The sequence below is a fragment of the Nuphar pumila genome, chromosome 4 (assembly GCF_984573655.1).
Source record: "Nuphar pumila chromosome 4, dmNupPumi1.hap1.1, whole genome shotgun sequence".
NCBI classification, from domain to species: Eukaryota; Viridiplantae; Streptophyta; class Magnoliopsida; order Nymphaeales; family Nymphaeaceae; genus Nuphar; species Nuphar pumila.
In genome coordinates this window covers 21408263-21424982 of record NC_143252.1, presented here as the reverse complement: position 1 = coordinate 21424982, position 16720 = coordinate 21408263, and the positions used below count along the sequence as shown (strand labels likewise).

The following is a 16720-nucleotide window of genomic DNA, read 5'->3' as shown; positions in this document are numbered from 1 at the left end:
ATAAAAGTATATATATATATATATATATATATATATATATATTTTGCCGAGTCCCCGTGTCCAAAAATTTTAAAATCGTGCCGCACCCGTGTCGCACCTGCACCCGCACCCTTGTGACATAGATATAAGCTTCTTTCATCGGTTGAGATCAATAAAAGTATTACTTTTTATTCCTTGTTTTTGTGCCCTTTAGTGGGTGTTTGTGAGTGAACCCATTTGTGGTTAGTTGTGTGTTCATTTTGGTATTTGGTGGAGCTCTTTTGCGTGTCCATTTTTTGTGATTTAGTGAACATCTTCGGAAGAACTCATTTCCTTACAATGAGCTCACTGAAGAAGTTTGGAGTTAGCCTAGGAGTTGTAGTTAGGATGAGTCTGTCTTCTGGCACTAGAGATTAGGTCATATCTCTAACTCTAAGTCGTAGTATTTGGCAATGTTGTCTTTATCATAGCGTATAGTATGATACGCTACGATACATATCGTTACTTTTTAGAAAAACAATACGATACACACTCGTATAGTGATACGAGTGTGTATTGTATTTGTATTGTACGATATGGGGCTGTATCGCGTTGTATCATACGATACAGGGCATATCATACGATACAATGTAGGCACCCTTTAAAAGGGCTGAAAAGTAATTTCGCATTTTTGGGTATTAAACATCTCTTGAGGGTCGACTCCCTCATTTGTGTAGAGGCCATAAGAGAGGTATCCATGCACCTTAGGAATTGTGAGAGTGAGGATCTCAATAACCCTGTAAGTCTCCCTATGCTAATCAAGAAGCCCCAAACAGGTTTGACACGATGTAAAAGACACACATTTTGTACATTTCTCACATTTCTTCTGGGCCTCCATAAGTGCAAGGGCATCCCAGGTTCTCTGCATATCTGAATAAAATTCTGTAATGGATTTGTTTCCTTGACGCATATTTCTCAACTCTTGTGTGAGTTGATAATGCCTTGTCTGATTCTCTTATCTATAGGCTTGCCTGAGGTACGCTCAAGCTTCTTTTGCCTCATGAAATTTTGAAATATTCATGGCAGCTCTCAGTTCCACAGACCCAAAAATTCATCCCTTGACTCGCATTGTTCATGACTCATTCCTCTGTAGACTTATCGACACCCTCATCATAAACCTTGGGTTTTGCCTTAGAACCATTCAAGTAACCTCTCAAACTTTCCCAACAACTACTGCTTCCAAAAAATCAACCCAATATGCATAATTAGTCTCATTCAACTTAACCGAGATAATCTGAATCCCTTCCCTCTCCATAATACCTCAAACAGTAAATGTTACCAAAAGTAAAAAGAATTAAGCTCACCAAAATCCTAGCAAAGACACACCAAAAATCAAATGGAAGTCACGAAGTACTCTCTACACACAAGAGATGTTGAACCAACACAAACACGGCCCAAACTTAGCAAATAGGGGCAGCCGACACTCTGAAATCCCCAAATATAGTTTGTCGCAAGCTATAGACACCTCAAAACTTGCTCAAATCTCCTCCAAAACCCCAAAATAGTTGACCCAATCAGTTTCTCCAATCTTCTATAGCAAAAACGACCTGAATAGAACTGATTTGAGCCTCCAAAAACCAAAAATGGAAACAGATTCAATGGTTTTCTCAAATCTGGAGTGAACTTTTCAAGAAACTCAAAAAATCTTGAAAAAAATTACCAAAAATCCGAAACAGCTCCCCAAATCCAATGAAATCAAACTAACCAAAACTGGTCTGAACACATCAGTCGTTCCTTTCTAAATGGCCTATTTTTCTAATGGATGTTAAATATGTCTCTTTGAATGGTAATCTTAATGAAAAAGTTTACATGAAACCCTCACCTTGATTAAGGCACATGAAAAGTTCTTTGATTGCGCAAGGCTTTATAAGGTCTAAAACAAGCTCTCAAGGCTTGCTATGATCGATTCAGTAATGTAATGACATAACTTGGTTTTAAATCTTGTTATACTGACACTACATTGTTTGTTAAGTCATCTGGTGCAGGCATGGTAATATTTCTTCTTTATATTGATGACATGATTATCACAGGAAGTGATAAGCAAGGATCATAGACTAAGTATGCAGCAGAGATCATTAAACGATCAGGGCTTTCTGATAAAAAACAAGTTGATACTCTAAAGGTTATCAATGTTAAAATGAGAAATGATTATAGAGAACCTCTGAAGGATCCAACTCCTTACAGACAGTTGATTGGTTATCTTATCTCTCTATTACTCGTCCTGATATTACACATGTTATTCACTCTGCTAGTCAATTTTAACATGCTCTTACTACAATACATATGATTGTTGTAATGAGGATTAATAGATATATCAGAAAAACTATTAGTTACGGTTTATTTTTGTCATCTTCTTCCACATTAGAAGTTATTGTTTATTCATACTCTGATTGGGGAGGAGATATAAAGGATCGTCGCTCAATTATAGGTTTTTGTGTTTATAGGAATTCATTGATTTTGTGAAAACGCAAGAAGCAACAAAAGGTGTTTCTGTCCTCTACAGAAGCAAAGTACCGAGCTATGGCAACCACTACTTCTGAGTTGGTATGACTGAAACAATTGTTAGAAGACTTAGGAGTTCATATAGCAGAACCCTCAAGATTGTATTGTGATAACAAAAGTGCATTTTACATCGCCAACAATCATTCATTTCATGAACGGACCAAACATATCGAAATAGATTGTCATTATGTTAGAGAGAAATTCTTGAAGAACATTACATTGCCATATGTACCAACTGAGTATCAATTGGTGGACTTCTTCACCAAAGCACTTCTGTCACAAAGATTTCAATTTTTCCTTGGCAAACTCTTGGTTGTAAGATCGTGAGTTTGATGGAGGGTGTTAAGATATGCATATTTTCATATATATATACAAAAATTGGTAGTTGTGCATATTAGAAAAGGAAGTCTTCACGTTCAGCTGTGTAGGAAAAGAAAGAACAAAATAACGAAAGAAGGGGCTGCAGGAAGAAAAGACGTCAGAGTCACAGTCTGCATCTATCAATGTATTAATATATTGAATACAAGATTTTAGGGTACGAAAATACCCTCTAACAATATCTTAAATTACATTACATAATAACTGGACATTGACCCGGTTCAGTACATGGATCGGGTCGGGTCCTGTACATACAGAAGTTGGGTCCAAGACCCAATAACGACTTCTTTTCAGCCTCCCTCAAGTTGTGCATGGTCCTGGACCATGAACAACTTGCCTTTCAGAAACCAAAATCTCTCCTTTGTCAGCCCTTTGGTGAAAATATCAGCAACCTGCTTTTCAGTTCGCACAAACATGGGCTCAATCTCACTTTTCTTCAACCTTTTTCCTAATAAAATGTTGATCTATCTCAATATGCTTTGCTCGACTATGATGAATGGGATTGAAAGACATATTGATGGCACTTTGATTATCACACAGTAGCAGTGATCGAGCAATAGGTTCTCCCATTTCCGTTAGGAGATGCATTATCCATGTGGCTTCAACAGTGGCAGCTGTCATCGACCTGTATTCAGCCTCAGTACTTGACCTAGCGACCGCCTTCTGTTTTCTACTGCTCCAAGATACCATGTTCGATCCAATGAAGCTGCAATAATCAGATACTGACCGTCGTTCATCTGGATCACCTGCCCAATCAGCATCAGCATAAATAATGATCTCATGGCTGCCGCCTGGATCTAATTCACTTTTCTTATATACCAGCCCATCACCAATTGTACCCTTCAGATAACGAAGTATTCGTTTGACTGCCTCCATATACGACATATGAGGTTCATGCATAAACTGAGACACCTGATTAACCGAATATACTATATCTGGTCTAGTAAAAGTCAGATATTGTAGCATGCCAACTATGCTACGATACTTAGTGGGATCTCCGTATATATACCCTTCTTTAGAACTCAGTTTCTGATGAATGACACTTGGAGTTGCTAATGGCTTACCATCTGTCATGCCTGCCCTGCTGAGAATGTCCAACGTGTATTTGTGTTGAGTAAGTGTGAGTGTATCACATCTTTTATCAACTTCCACCCCAAGAAAATACCGCAGCTCCCTTAAATCTTTCATTTTGAATCTCTGATTTAATAACTTCTTTACCTCCTCAATGTGACTTTTGCAGTTCCCTGTGATGACAATATCATCAACATATATCAATAGGAGAGTAGTGACATCTCCTTCATTGTGAATGAATAATGAGTGATCCAGAAAGGACCGAGAAAAGCCATGCCTTTGTATCTCTAGTGAAAAACTCTCGAACCAGGAACGAGAGACTTGTTTCAATCCATAGAGTGCCCTCTTTAGTTTGCATACATACTGCTTGGCGTCTCGTTTTGCATACCCAGTGGGATGTTCCATGTAGACTTCCTCTTTTAAATCCCCGTGTAAAAATGCATTTTTTACATCTAATTGACTCAATGTCGATCTATGTTCAATGGCTAGACTCAACACAATACGAATGGCTCCCAGCTTAACCACAGGACTGAAAGTTTCATCGAAATCTTGTCTTTGTTCTTGTGTGAATCCCTTGGCTACAAGTCTAGCTTTATACCTTTCGATGCTTCCATCTGGTTTATAATTTATCTTGTATACCCATTTTGACCCAACGACATTTCTATTTAGTGGTCTAGGCACAATCTCCCATGTCCCACATTCATGTAAGGCTTCCATTTCTTCATTCATTGCTTTGACCCATCTTCTAGAACTTGCAGCTTGATAGAACATGAGAGGCTCATCCTCTTTATTTATGGACGTCAAGAATAGTTGAAAATCCAATGAAATTTTTTTATAGCTTACCCACCTGTCAAGCGAATGTCGAATCCGTGAGGATCTTCTGATATCCATCATCTGTGAAGCAGGATCAGAAGGATTCGTATTTGTACAAGGAATGGATGAGGGCTCTTTCTCTCGCCGGGTGTATACAACACCCTTATACCTTGTTGGCTCCAAGTTTTGTGTGACAATCTCTTCTGCTTGAGTTGCATTTGCTGATTCTTCATATATCTCCTTTTGACTGAGTCTGCTGGGCAGTCTTCCTTAGCACTAGAGAAGAGTTCTGAATTTAACCATGGGTAGTATACCTCAACACTCGGACTTGAGTTAACAACATGAAGACTTGAATTAGGCGGTTGATCATCAAAATTCAATTCATCAAAAACTACATTTCTTGATATTTTGACGTGTTTACTCAATGGATCATAACACCTATACCCTTTGTAGTCTTCAGAATATCCCATAAACCGGCATTTTAAGGCTTTGTCTTGAAACTTATGTCTCAATGAACTGTCAATGTGAACATAGCAAATAGACCCAAACACACGTAATTTATGATAATCGGGTTGTATGCCAAATAGAGAAAAATATGGTGACTTATTTTCTAAAATGGTCAGGGGCAGTCAATTTATCACATGAACTGTGGAATGAAAGGCTTCCGTCCATAGTGCTACAGGAAGATTGCTCCCGTGCATCATGCTCATTCCACTCTCAACAATATGTCGATGCTTCCTCTCAGCAATCCCATTTTGTTGAGGTGTACGTGGGCAAGACACTCTTCTCTTTATCCCATTATGTTGAAGAAAACTAACAAAGTCACTAGAGGTGAATTCACCTCCTCCATCACACTGGAAATTGAGAATGTTGGTAGAGAAATGGTTCTGAATAAATGAATGAAATTTCTGAAACAATCCAAAAACTTCTGATTTGTGCTTCATGAAAAATATCCAAGTATAACGTGAATAACTATCAACGAAAATGAGATAATATTTACTGCCAGAAAGAGAAGCAATTGGGGCAGGACCCTAGACATCAGAACATATGACCTCAAAGGGCCTTGAAGCTCTCTTATTAATGGAATTGAATGGCAAAACACGACTCTTACATAAATGACAACTAGAACACTTTATATCAATGACTTCTGAACTCAGACTGGACTTAGGAATGAGATTATTTGAGACAAGTTTTTCAATAAAATGACGACCACAATGACCCAGACGACTATGCCAAAGTCTTGGCTTATTACATTCAGAAATGGCAAACACAAACTCAGAAGGAGCGAGAAATTGATGTTGATGTGGCTTCAAGGATGAATAGTCAGAATGAACAGAGGAAGGATCTTCTTGAAAGATGTACATGTTGCCCCATCTTTTTCCCTCAGTGAATGTCTTCCTCGTGCGAAGATCCTTAACATAAACAGAAGAGGGAGTAAATTCAACTGAAGCATTAACATCATCAACAAGTTTTGAGACAGAAACAATGTTCTTCTGAATATTAGGAGCATGAATAACATTTGAAAGTTTAAGAGAGGACTTGGACATGGGTATAATGGCATTTCCAATGTGTGAGATAGAATGATGAGAATCGTCTCCCGTGACTATGCTATTCTTACCAACATAAGGAGAGAGATTCAAAAGTTTACCCGCATCACCCGTGACATGAGTCGCTGCTCCGGAGTCGACGTACCAAGTGCCTTTATCATTTTGCTTCATATTCAAGCCTGCCAAAGCTGCCAACAACAACTCTTTTACTTCTCCATACCTCCTAGCCTCTGTTTGTGATGCTTTTCCCTTGTTTTGAGGGTTGAACCAATAATTTGCTTTAATATGCCCTTTCTTGTTACATAAAAAACAGGTGGGAATGGGCCTTTGTCCTTGTATATTGGGCGTTGGAAGTATACCACGACCTCCAAAAGTATTTCTCCCGTGGCCTCCCCTTCCTCGAAAGAAATTTCCTCTACCTCTACCATAAGTCATTCCTGTGGCCAGCACATCTTGGGTTCCTGAATGTCCATGAATGCCTTTAGAAGATCCTTTCAGAGTCATTTCATATTGCAATAGTTTGGCACGAAGGTCTTCAAATTTTGGAAGTTCTGGTAAACATAATAAAGTGGTCGTCATAGCATGATAATCTGGCCCCAACCCACTCAATGTTTGTTGTACCTTATCCTTTTCACTGACGAGACACCCCACAATAGCCAGTTGATCCGTGATGCCTTTCATTTTGTTCAGGTATTTCATAATAGACATGGAATCTTTCTTCAACATTTGAAATTCTCGCTTGAGAAACATGATTCTCGCCTCAGAGATCTGCGAATAGGTCTGAACTAGCTTGTCCCACAATTCTTTGGCCGAACAATCATCAGGAATGGCTACAAGAACCTCTTGTGAGAGGGTTGAAGTGATGTATGCCACTAACGATTGATCCCTTTTCATCCAAGTAACATATTCTGGATTCTTGAGAAGAACAGTAGATTGCGCCCCTTTATCGTCCATCTTTTCCTGCGAAGTGAACTCTAGAGGAGGTGGAACCGATCCATCCAGATGACCAGAGAGGTCCTGACTCCTTATGAACGGAACAATCTGTCTTTTCCAAGTAAAGAAGTTGGAATTATTCAGTTTTTCAGAGACTAGTTGACCAAGAAAGTTGGAGGAGAGACCGGACTGCGGAAGGGGGGAATCCATTTGAGGGGAAAGTAAATTATGATAGAAATCGGCACAGAGATATGAAAGAAATTTATGACAGAGAATAAAGGTTTGACAGGGAATAAAATAATATTCAGATAGAAAAATAAAAGGATGATCATATATACTATTTCAGAACTGTGTAAGGCACACAGTAGATATAGAGGCAAATAATGAAGAACTCGTGTGGACAGAAGAAAAGAGAAGGGACAGATCTGAAATAACAAGATCTGAAATAACCAGCAGGTATAAAGAATAAACAAGGAAGCTCGGCTTTTGCGTGATACAGGGGAAAGTGAATCAGATTCACGTGCCTGAGCAAATCACGTGAAGAGTTAGAAAGTAAAACGAGAGAAGAAGGGTCAGGTTCACGTGATTAGGCAAATCGTGTGAAAGAATAGGACTCGAATCCACTAGAAAAGAGAAGAGGAAGAATCGTTAACTTGACAGAAAAGAAAAATAGGAAGATAGTTGGAAACAGAATCCAATAGGTAACAGCAGACTGAATACGATTCAGATCTGTGATGGAAGATAGAAAAGAGAGGAGGAAGAATCGTTAACTTGACAGAAAAGAAAAGGAGAATAACCTGTAGGAGAGAAAATCGACTTTTCACGTTGACAGAGTGAAGCCGAGACAACTCTTTACACCCAGAGGTTTTCACGTTGACAAAGTGAAGTCGAGACAACTCTTTACACCCAGAAGTCACGCTGCTCTGATACCATATTAGAAAAGGAAGTCTTCACGTTCAGCTGTGTAGGAAAAGAAAGAACAAAATAACGAAAGAAGGGGTTGCAGGAAGAAAAGACGTCAGAGTCACAGTCTGCGTCTATCAATGTATTAATATATTGAATACAAGAATTTAGGGTACGAAAATACCCTCTAACAATATCTTAAATTACATTACATAATAACTGGACATTGACCCGGTTCAGTACATGGATCGGGTCGGGTCCTGTACATACAGAAGTTGGGTCCAAGACCAAATAACGACTTCTTTTCAGTGCAACCCTTAAGTGCGCAACTAACAGTGGGATAACACTAGTGTCAATTTCCGCAAAAGACCTTTACTGGCGCACACTAGTTTGGGACCTTTAGTAGGGCACTAAAAGCACCAGTAAAGGTCCCGGATGTGCCGCTAAAGGTCCCAGACCTTTACTAGCGCACACTTTTAGTGCGCCAGTAAAGATATTTTTGTGAAAATTGACACTGAGCGTCCATCGCATCCCGCTGGCATTTCGCTTCTAGTGATTGCGCAGCTACGCATCACTATATATATATTCATTGTAATAGTTAAATACCCAATAAGGGTATTTTAGTCTTTTCATAGCCTTGTAATAAGTTGTACCCATTAGGGATACAACAAACCTATATATTACTTTTAGGGGCACTTTAGGTTTTTATTATTTTTCGTAATTTATTCTTTTTATCAAGGGCATTATAGTCCTTATAATGCTCTTGAAAGAGTTGTTGCAGTGCTCCTAACAACTATATTTCTAGTTGTTGGGAAGTGCTCCCATCAGCTATATTTCTAGCTCTTGGGAGCACTTCCCAATGGCTCTTCTTTGCTTTCTTTTATGTATAAATAGGAGGTGTAACCCCTCTTGTATGTTATGCTTGTTCAAGCATATTTGTTATACAGATTCTATATTTTTTATAGTATTCTTGGCCCCTAAGTGGCCCATGTGTATGTGCTTGTGTGATTGACTCATAAGTGGTCTTTGTGTTCTTTGAGATTGTGTTCTTGTAAGCCCATAAGAGGCACTCTCATGTTATATTTCTTATTTTGTTACACCTATCACTTGTCTAAATCTTACCCTGTCTTTACTGCAAAAGTTTCCTTCATCCAAATAAGTGGAAAGATAACATGGTCAGTGAGACAAAAGAATCCGAAACAAATTGCTCCCGGCAGCTTACTATGATACTGAAGGAAAAGAAGGTAGCTGATACAAGTGGGTTGTTAATTTAGCCTAATGGTTGAATAGAAAAACACGGGGCTAGGTTTAGTTGCTAATGGTAGCATATGAACTTATAGAATTGATTATCAACAGACTTGTGCAATAGTTATGAAACTTAATTGGAAACTATCATCTCTTGCAGCATACAAATACAAAAAACATGATTTGTATACATGTTAAATATGGAGAAGAAAGAACACCATACTTCCTGCATGTATCATTACTAATAGGCTCCAAACATCTAAAACAATAAAATAAAAATTAACTTATTCAGAACAAAGTTATGCATATGGCTTTACAAATTCAACTATAATTAACCAAAAAACAATAACAGCAATATGAGAATAAATCATATAATACTGTTTCATTATACACAAATCCATCATATGAATAATCAAGCAAGCATATGAAACGATTGATAATAATAGCTAAAACTTTAGTATATGTACAATACAGGTGGAAAAGGTAAATAAAAAACAACTAAAAATACGTTCTCTAAACCATTATGGCAATTTCACAATGAAATATTCCACTTTAAGGGAGACATGGGCTAAAACAAGGCAACATCAGCAAAGATATTTCCATGACATGAACAAGTCCTGACAAAAAGAAAGACTTCAAGAGTTCGATATGATACATAACAAAAGGAAACTTCATCGGAGTTAAATGTGATAGACATAGCAGAACCATTTCATGATCAAGAATAGGAACTATCTTACGGAGAATGTATAGAGCCAAATTACCATAAAGTAAAATCTTTGCAAATGCTGCAAAAGCAGATCCTTGATAAAAAAAGTGCCTACAGACTTCCCTACTAGCATCGGTTGGAATCCTTGTCTGAATGACCTGAGCAAGATGTATAGCATATGAGTATGAGTTTCTTCTTCTCAAATAGTTCAGGAAAACAAAGAAAACATTTTCCAAAAACATGCAGAAAGGATCAGATGTGATAAACATTCTAGTCAATAAATGGAATGACAAAACAGAAACACTGCAAGGTGGTACCAAAGCCCACGTTGGAGAAGAGAACTGACCCGTACTTAGTCATTATAGCAATTGGTGCATTTCAGTGATCTCACAAATACTTTAATCGTCATTTTACTCTACATAGATGAAAATATTCTTTTTTTATTGGCATAGATGAAAATATTATCAACAAGGCTTGGGCAACAATTTTATGTGTTAACAACCGTTGGCCCATACCACCCTAGTACACAAAGATGACTTTTAAAAGCTAGCACAGAGTGTTTCACAAAAGATCACATTGAGTAATATAGACAAAATACACAATAAGTGGTTTGATGACATACTAGAAACAACAATTTACTCATGCATGAATCCAAAATGGCCACATTTATGATGACTATGATTCTAATAAAACTAAAACTCCCAAAGTGCCTGCTAAAGAAAAAAGAATGAAGTTTAACCATTGAAGAAAAATCAAGGTAATATGGAAAATTCTTTCTTCTTTTGTCAGTTAAGCTGGTGGATAACGTTACTATAATCCAAAGCAACAGAACATATCTGTGAGAGAATCAAACAGATTAGAATTTTCATTCTTTAGGTTGTAAAACAACTGTTCAGGTTGCAGCTAAACAGAATATTCTTCCAACCACAGAACAACATATTTTTAATAGTATCCATAGCCTTAACATCCGCCTAGAACATTTGGAAGCTTAACTACTAAAAAGTGAACCCAGAAAGCTCTGGTTGCTTTATAATAAGGAAGAAAAGAAAGCAAATTTTCAAGTTGAACTTCCTTAAAGAAATTGATATTACATATTATACAGTTCTTGTCTGATTTTTGCATCATGGAAAGTGTAGTTAACTCTAAGGACCCTTCTATTATATACAGTGGAAGGTGAAAAGCTTAGTTGCAAGCAATACAGTAAAAACATACCAACTGGGATTTGACTACCAAACTCATTATTGTAACCAACTACTCACCTACATCAAAATATTGAGAACTGTTTTCTACCATCACAAGAGGAAGAAGAGGTGCTAAGGAGAGAAATAGAAGGCACAAAGCAAGGGAAACCTCATTAGCTCCAAATGAATACAAGACACAACATAAAAAACATTCCCTCTTGGTTACACTAGAGGACGAAAAAGCTTTTGGTGAAACAATCTACAATCTGGCTTGTTGCACAAGGAAATATTCTCTTCTAAATAGGCCGTCCGCGTGAAGTGACAATCCATCTCAATGTGCTCACTTCTCTCATGAAATTTTGGATTCTTGGCTATGTGAATTTCTTTGATTGTCACAATACAAAGGTGTTGCATCTTCAATAGTAACTCACATGTCCTTTAGCAACCATCCCAACCACAACTTTTGTTGCAACAATTCCAAAAAATGTGGGTTCAGGGACACAACTATATACATCATATAAATATAAAATAAATTCAAAATAAGCTGAATATAATTTAAATATATATGCTATATCTAAAATATATATTACATACTGAAAATATGAAGTTATAAACTGAAAATATAATTATAAATTATAAATTATAAATTGAATACAAACTTGTATGTATGGAGGGTAAAATGGAGTGTTCGAGTGTCGACGTATGTTGACATGGGGATACGCGTGTCGACATGGGTACGAAGGGCAAAATGGAGTGTCCAGGTACCATAGATCAAGGGTCAACACGGGTAAACAGGGTGCAGGCTATGTCACATGGGTGTGGGTGCAAATGCGGATTGCAACGAGATATGCGGAAATACAAGAGTGCTATAAGCACTTGCAATGTCCTACAATGGACAACCAAAAGAGACAATAGCTAAGTCTACAAAGGGACAACACATACACAAGCCTTGAGATAGGCAAAAATATAAAAGTCGCTTTATTGAAAGAGAGAGAGCTCTCAAGCATTAAGGAAATACAAAGGGGTTCACCCCTATTTATACAAAAGAAAATAGAGGAAGGGAGGCCACATGGCCACAAAAGGGGGCTCCCATGGAGTCGTTGGGAGCCCCCAACGACTCAATGGTGGGGCCCCTTATGTGGCTTTAAGGAAATGAAAAAATAAAAAAGGAAAAATAATGTAATTACAGAAAATAAAAAAGGAAGAAAAACAAGTACCCCTATCGGGTATTATGTGAAATGACCATAATACCCCTATCGGGTATTATGGTGTATTTAGAAGAAATACATACATATATATATATATATATGTATATATATACATGTATTGATACATATATTTTAACCCCCCCCCCCTCAAATTTTACGGGGAGATGACGAAAAGTTTGCCAAGAAGAAACATGAAGCGGGGAGCGGGAAAAGCTTTAGTAAAGAAGTCCGTCAGTTGATATTCTGAAGTGACATATGGAAGAGTAATTGTTCCTCGTAAAAATTTACCCCGAACATAATGACAGTCCATCTCGATATGTTTGGTGCGCTCATGGAAGGTGTGATTGCTTGCAATATATATGACACTCTTGTTGTCACAACATAACTTCGAAGCTCCAGCAATATCAACTTCCATGTCTTTGAGAAGACTGTGAAGCCAAATTAATTCTATTGTTGTGGTTGTCATAGCCTGGTATTCAGCTTCAGTGGAAAATAGCGAGATTTTCTATTGCTTCTTGCATCTCCAGGCAATTAAGGAATCTCATAAAAATACACAAAAACCGGTAGTTGAGATTTTATCATTAGGGTTACCTCCTCAATCTGCATCAGTATAAGCAAGAAGGTTTAATGAAGAAGATGAGGATAAAAATAACCCTTTATTTATAGTGTTTTTGATGTATCAGATGACCTGGAGTACGACGCTCATATGCACAGTTGTAGGAGCATGCTGAAATTGGCTTGCAGAGTGAACTGCATGAGCGATGTCTAGTCTGGTGATGGTAAGGTAAGTGAGAGATCCAATGAGTTGTTTGTAGGGTGTGGGATCTTCCAAAAGAACCTCGTCCTCCAACCTTAGTTTGACATTAATAACCTCTGGAGTCTCTACCTTTTTATCATCTGAAATGCCAGACTTGGTGCATATATCTGCAGCAAGCTTCATCTGTGACAACTTGGTGCATATATCTGTAGCAAGCTTCATCTGTGACAAAATATATCCTCTAGGAGAATATGCAACTTCAATACCAAGAAAATATCATGTCAAAATTATTTTTCAACATGGTTTTAACATTAACAATACTATTTTGATCATTCCCAGTGATAATCATGTCATCAACATAAAGCAATAAGATAACAACGCTAGTACCTGCACTTTTAACAAAGAGAGCAGTGTCAGTATAAAAGGATTGAAATCCTAATTTAACCATGATATCACTAAAACGATCATACCAAGCCTTGGGGGCTTGTTTAAGAAAATATAAGGCTTTTAAGAGTTTTAGAGTTTGACCTTGTCCAATATTAATTCCAGATGGTGGATCCATATATGCTTTTTAATTTAAATTCCCATTTAGAAAAGCATTTTTCACATCGAGTTGATATATAAGCCATTTTTTGGTTGATGCGACAGCTATTAGAGTTTTGACACTAGTCATTAGGGCTACAGGAGCGAATGTTTCCTCATAGTCAATTTCATAGTCTTGCGAATATCCCTTTGCTACTAACCTGGCTTTATATCTTTCTAAGGATCCATCGCTTTTAGTTTTAACTTTAAAGACCCAGCGACATCCAGTAGGTTTTATATGCGGAGGGAGTCTGACTATTTCCCAAGTATTAGCCTTTTTTAGCGCATCTAATTCTATTTTCATTGCTTCAACCCAATGTAGTAGAGTTTTAGTTTGATTATAGTGAGTGGGTTCATAATATGAATGTAAGGTTATCAAACATGCTCGATAATTGGGTGCTAAAGACTCATAGGATACAAACCTATTAGGAGGTATTGATTCTCTAGAAGAGTGCCGAATGTGGGGCTCTTCTGAAGATTCGGAAATTTGAGAGTATTTTTCTAAGGCACTAATAGTCCTTCCTTGATCTCTCTGGGTGTAAACATCAATATTTTCATTACTAGCACCATCACTTGATGATGATGCACCAAGATTGGACACATCCCAGGTGTCTTCTATGCTTTCAAGATGATTCATAGAATCATCATTTATGTCATCAATAAGATCATGTAAAAACATATAATCAATTTCATTTGATTTTTCCATTTTTTTCAAAACCATTTGCATCTTCTAAAAAAGTTACATCTTTTGAAACATATAGCTTGTCATTTTCGAAATCAAAACACCTATAGCCTTTTTTATTTTTCTCATAACCTAGAAAAACACATGCAATTGTCTTTGGAGACAACTTATCTCTCTTATGCAAGAGAATAAAGCATTTACAACCAAAAATACGAAGACGATTGAAATCTGGAGAGAATTTAAAAAGTTTTTCATAAGAAGAGGCATTCTTTAATTTTGAGGAAGGCATTCTATTGATTAGGTACGTTGAGGTTAAGACGGGCCCAAAAAAAATTGAAATATTTCTAGAAACAAGTAATGTTCTAGCGATTTCTATGATATGCCTATACTTTCTTTCCGCTAATCCGTTTTGTTGTGGAGTTCTAGGACATGATTTTGGTGACAAATTCTATTTTGAGTTAAATAATTTTGGAATTCATTAGATAAGTATTCACCACCGGAATTGGTTCTCAAAGTAGATATATTACTTTGAAATTGATTTTGAATTTATATATGAAATTCTTTAAAGAAGGAAAATGTTAAAATATACTCATCAATTATTGTAATTAGATATATTTTATATATATAAAAGATGATACATATACATATATGGTATATATGTATATGTATCTTCCTATTTATATATCTAAAATATATATTTTCCTATATTAGCCGTAGGGGTAGTTTAGTCATTTTACGGATATTCCATTTTGGAATATGATTGTATTTTCTCTTTTATTTTTATTTTTCATTTTATTTTTTCTAAATTTATTTTTTTGTGGTTTGCGCCACATTGGAGGGCTTCCCAAAGAGTCGTTGGGGAGCCCCCAACGGTCACAAATGTGACCGTTGGGGGCTCCCAATGACTCCTTTGGGAGCCCCCAATGTGGCTCCTCAAAGGCTTATAAATAGGGGCTTTCCCCCATGTATTTGTTACTTCTTGGAGGAGCTTTTGCTCTATTGTAATGGGTGTTACACCCTTCTTCTCTTCAATAATATTAACTTATGCCTTATAGGGATTTTTGCCCCTTTTGTGGGTTTATGTGTTAGCACATTATGTGCTTGTCTTTTACCCTTTAGTGGGTATATCCGCACTTCATGTGCATGTGTATTGGTTCATTATTGAACCTAATGTATTCAAAGTTGTTTCTTTACAGGAAAACACTTCCGATTTGTAACTAAGAAAATAGATCCAAACATATCGAGTAAAGTCATCGATGAAAGTGACATAGTAGGAGTATCCCCCTTTAGACATGACCGGAGATGGTCCCCAAACATCCGAGTGCACCAATTCAAAGGGTCTTGAAGAGAGAAAAGTTCTTGTTGGGAAAGGAATAGACTTCATTTTTCCAAAAATACAATCTTTGCAATTAATGTCTTTTTCCTTACAAAATTTGTTTCCAAACTGAAAAAGATACATTTTTAAATAGCTAGGATGACTAAACCTTTTATGTCAAGTTTCAATACTTTTTTCTTGGACATAAGAAAAAAATAGTTTGTAGGAAGGTTTAGATGATCCATATAGTAGAGGTCCCCCTTCCTATGGCCTTACCCAATCCGCTTCTCGGACCGAAGATCCTGCACAAAGCAACCATTAGATGAGAAAGATATTTCACATCCATGGTCGGCAATTTGGGAGACCGAAAAAAGGTTTAAATTTAGTTTTGTGACAACTCTAACTTTTGGAACAAAAAGATTTTGAGAATTTTTTGAGTTTAGAGTTCCAATACTAGAGATTTTCAAAAAAGTTTCATCGGTCGTAGAAACACAGGATCCTTTTGAATTGGTGCAAACATTGACTAAGGCATTTTCACGAGGAGCCATATGAAAAGACGCTCCAGAGTCTAAGATCCAAGAATACGTACCGGGCGATGATGTAGACGCAATGGCCGCACCCGATATGGAGGAAGTAGCTTTAAGGATTTGTTAAAGAAGCATGGATAGTTGACTAAGGGTCTCTTTGAGATCACCATTCTTGCCTTCATCTTCTTTGGTGGTAGATTCTTCAAGAGAGGCCACCTTAGGTCTGAAAGTTTCATTGAGCTTTGGGCAAGCGGGTTTAATATGACCCGGCTCATAGCAATGATGACAAACAATCATTTTTCTTCCTCTATTGTAGTTTCCTTGTTTACCGAAGTAAGGAGGTTTATAGGTT

General features: G+C 37.1%; 1 protein-coding gene across 1 annotated transcript in view; it reads right to left on the bottom strand.

Annotated features, from left to right (window-relative positions):
• Positions 1 to 10272, bottom strand: part of EMB2423 (telomere length regulation TEL2 family protein) — an 83592-nt gene extending 73320 nt beyond the window's left edge. Inside the window, exon 1 of the mRNA XM_090002673.1 lies at positions 10172 to 10272. The gene's annotated coding sequence lies outside the window, so the exon portion shown is untranslated. The remainder of the gene's footprint in view (positions 1 to 10171) is intronic.
• Between the last annotated feature and the right edge of the window lie 6448 nt (positions 10273 to 16720).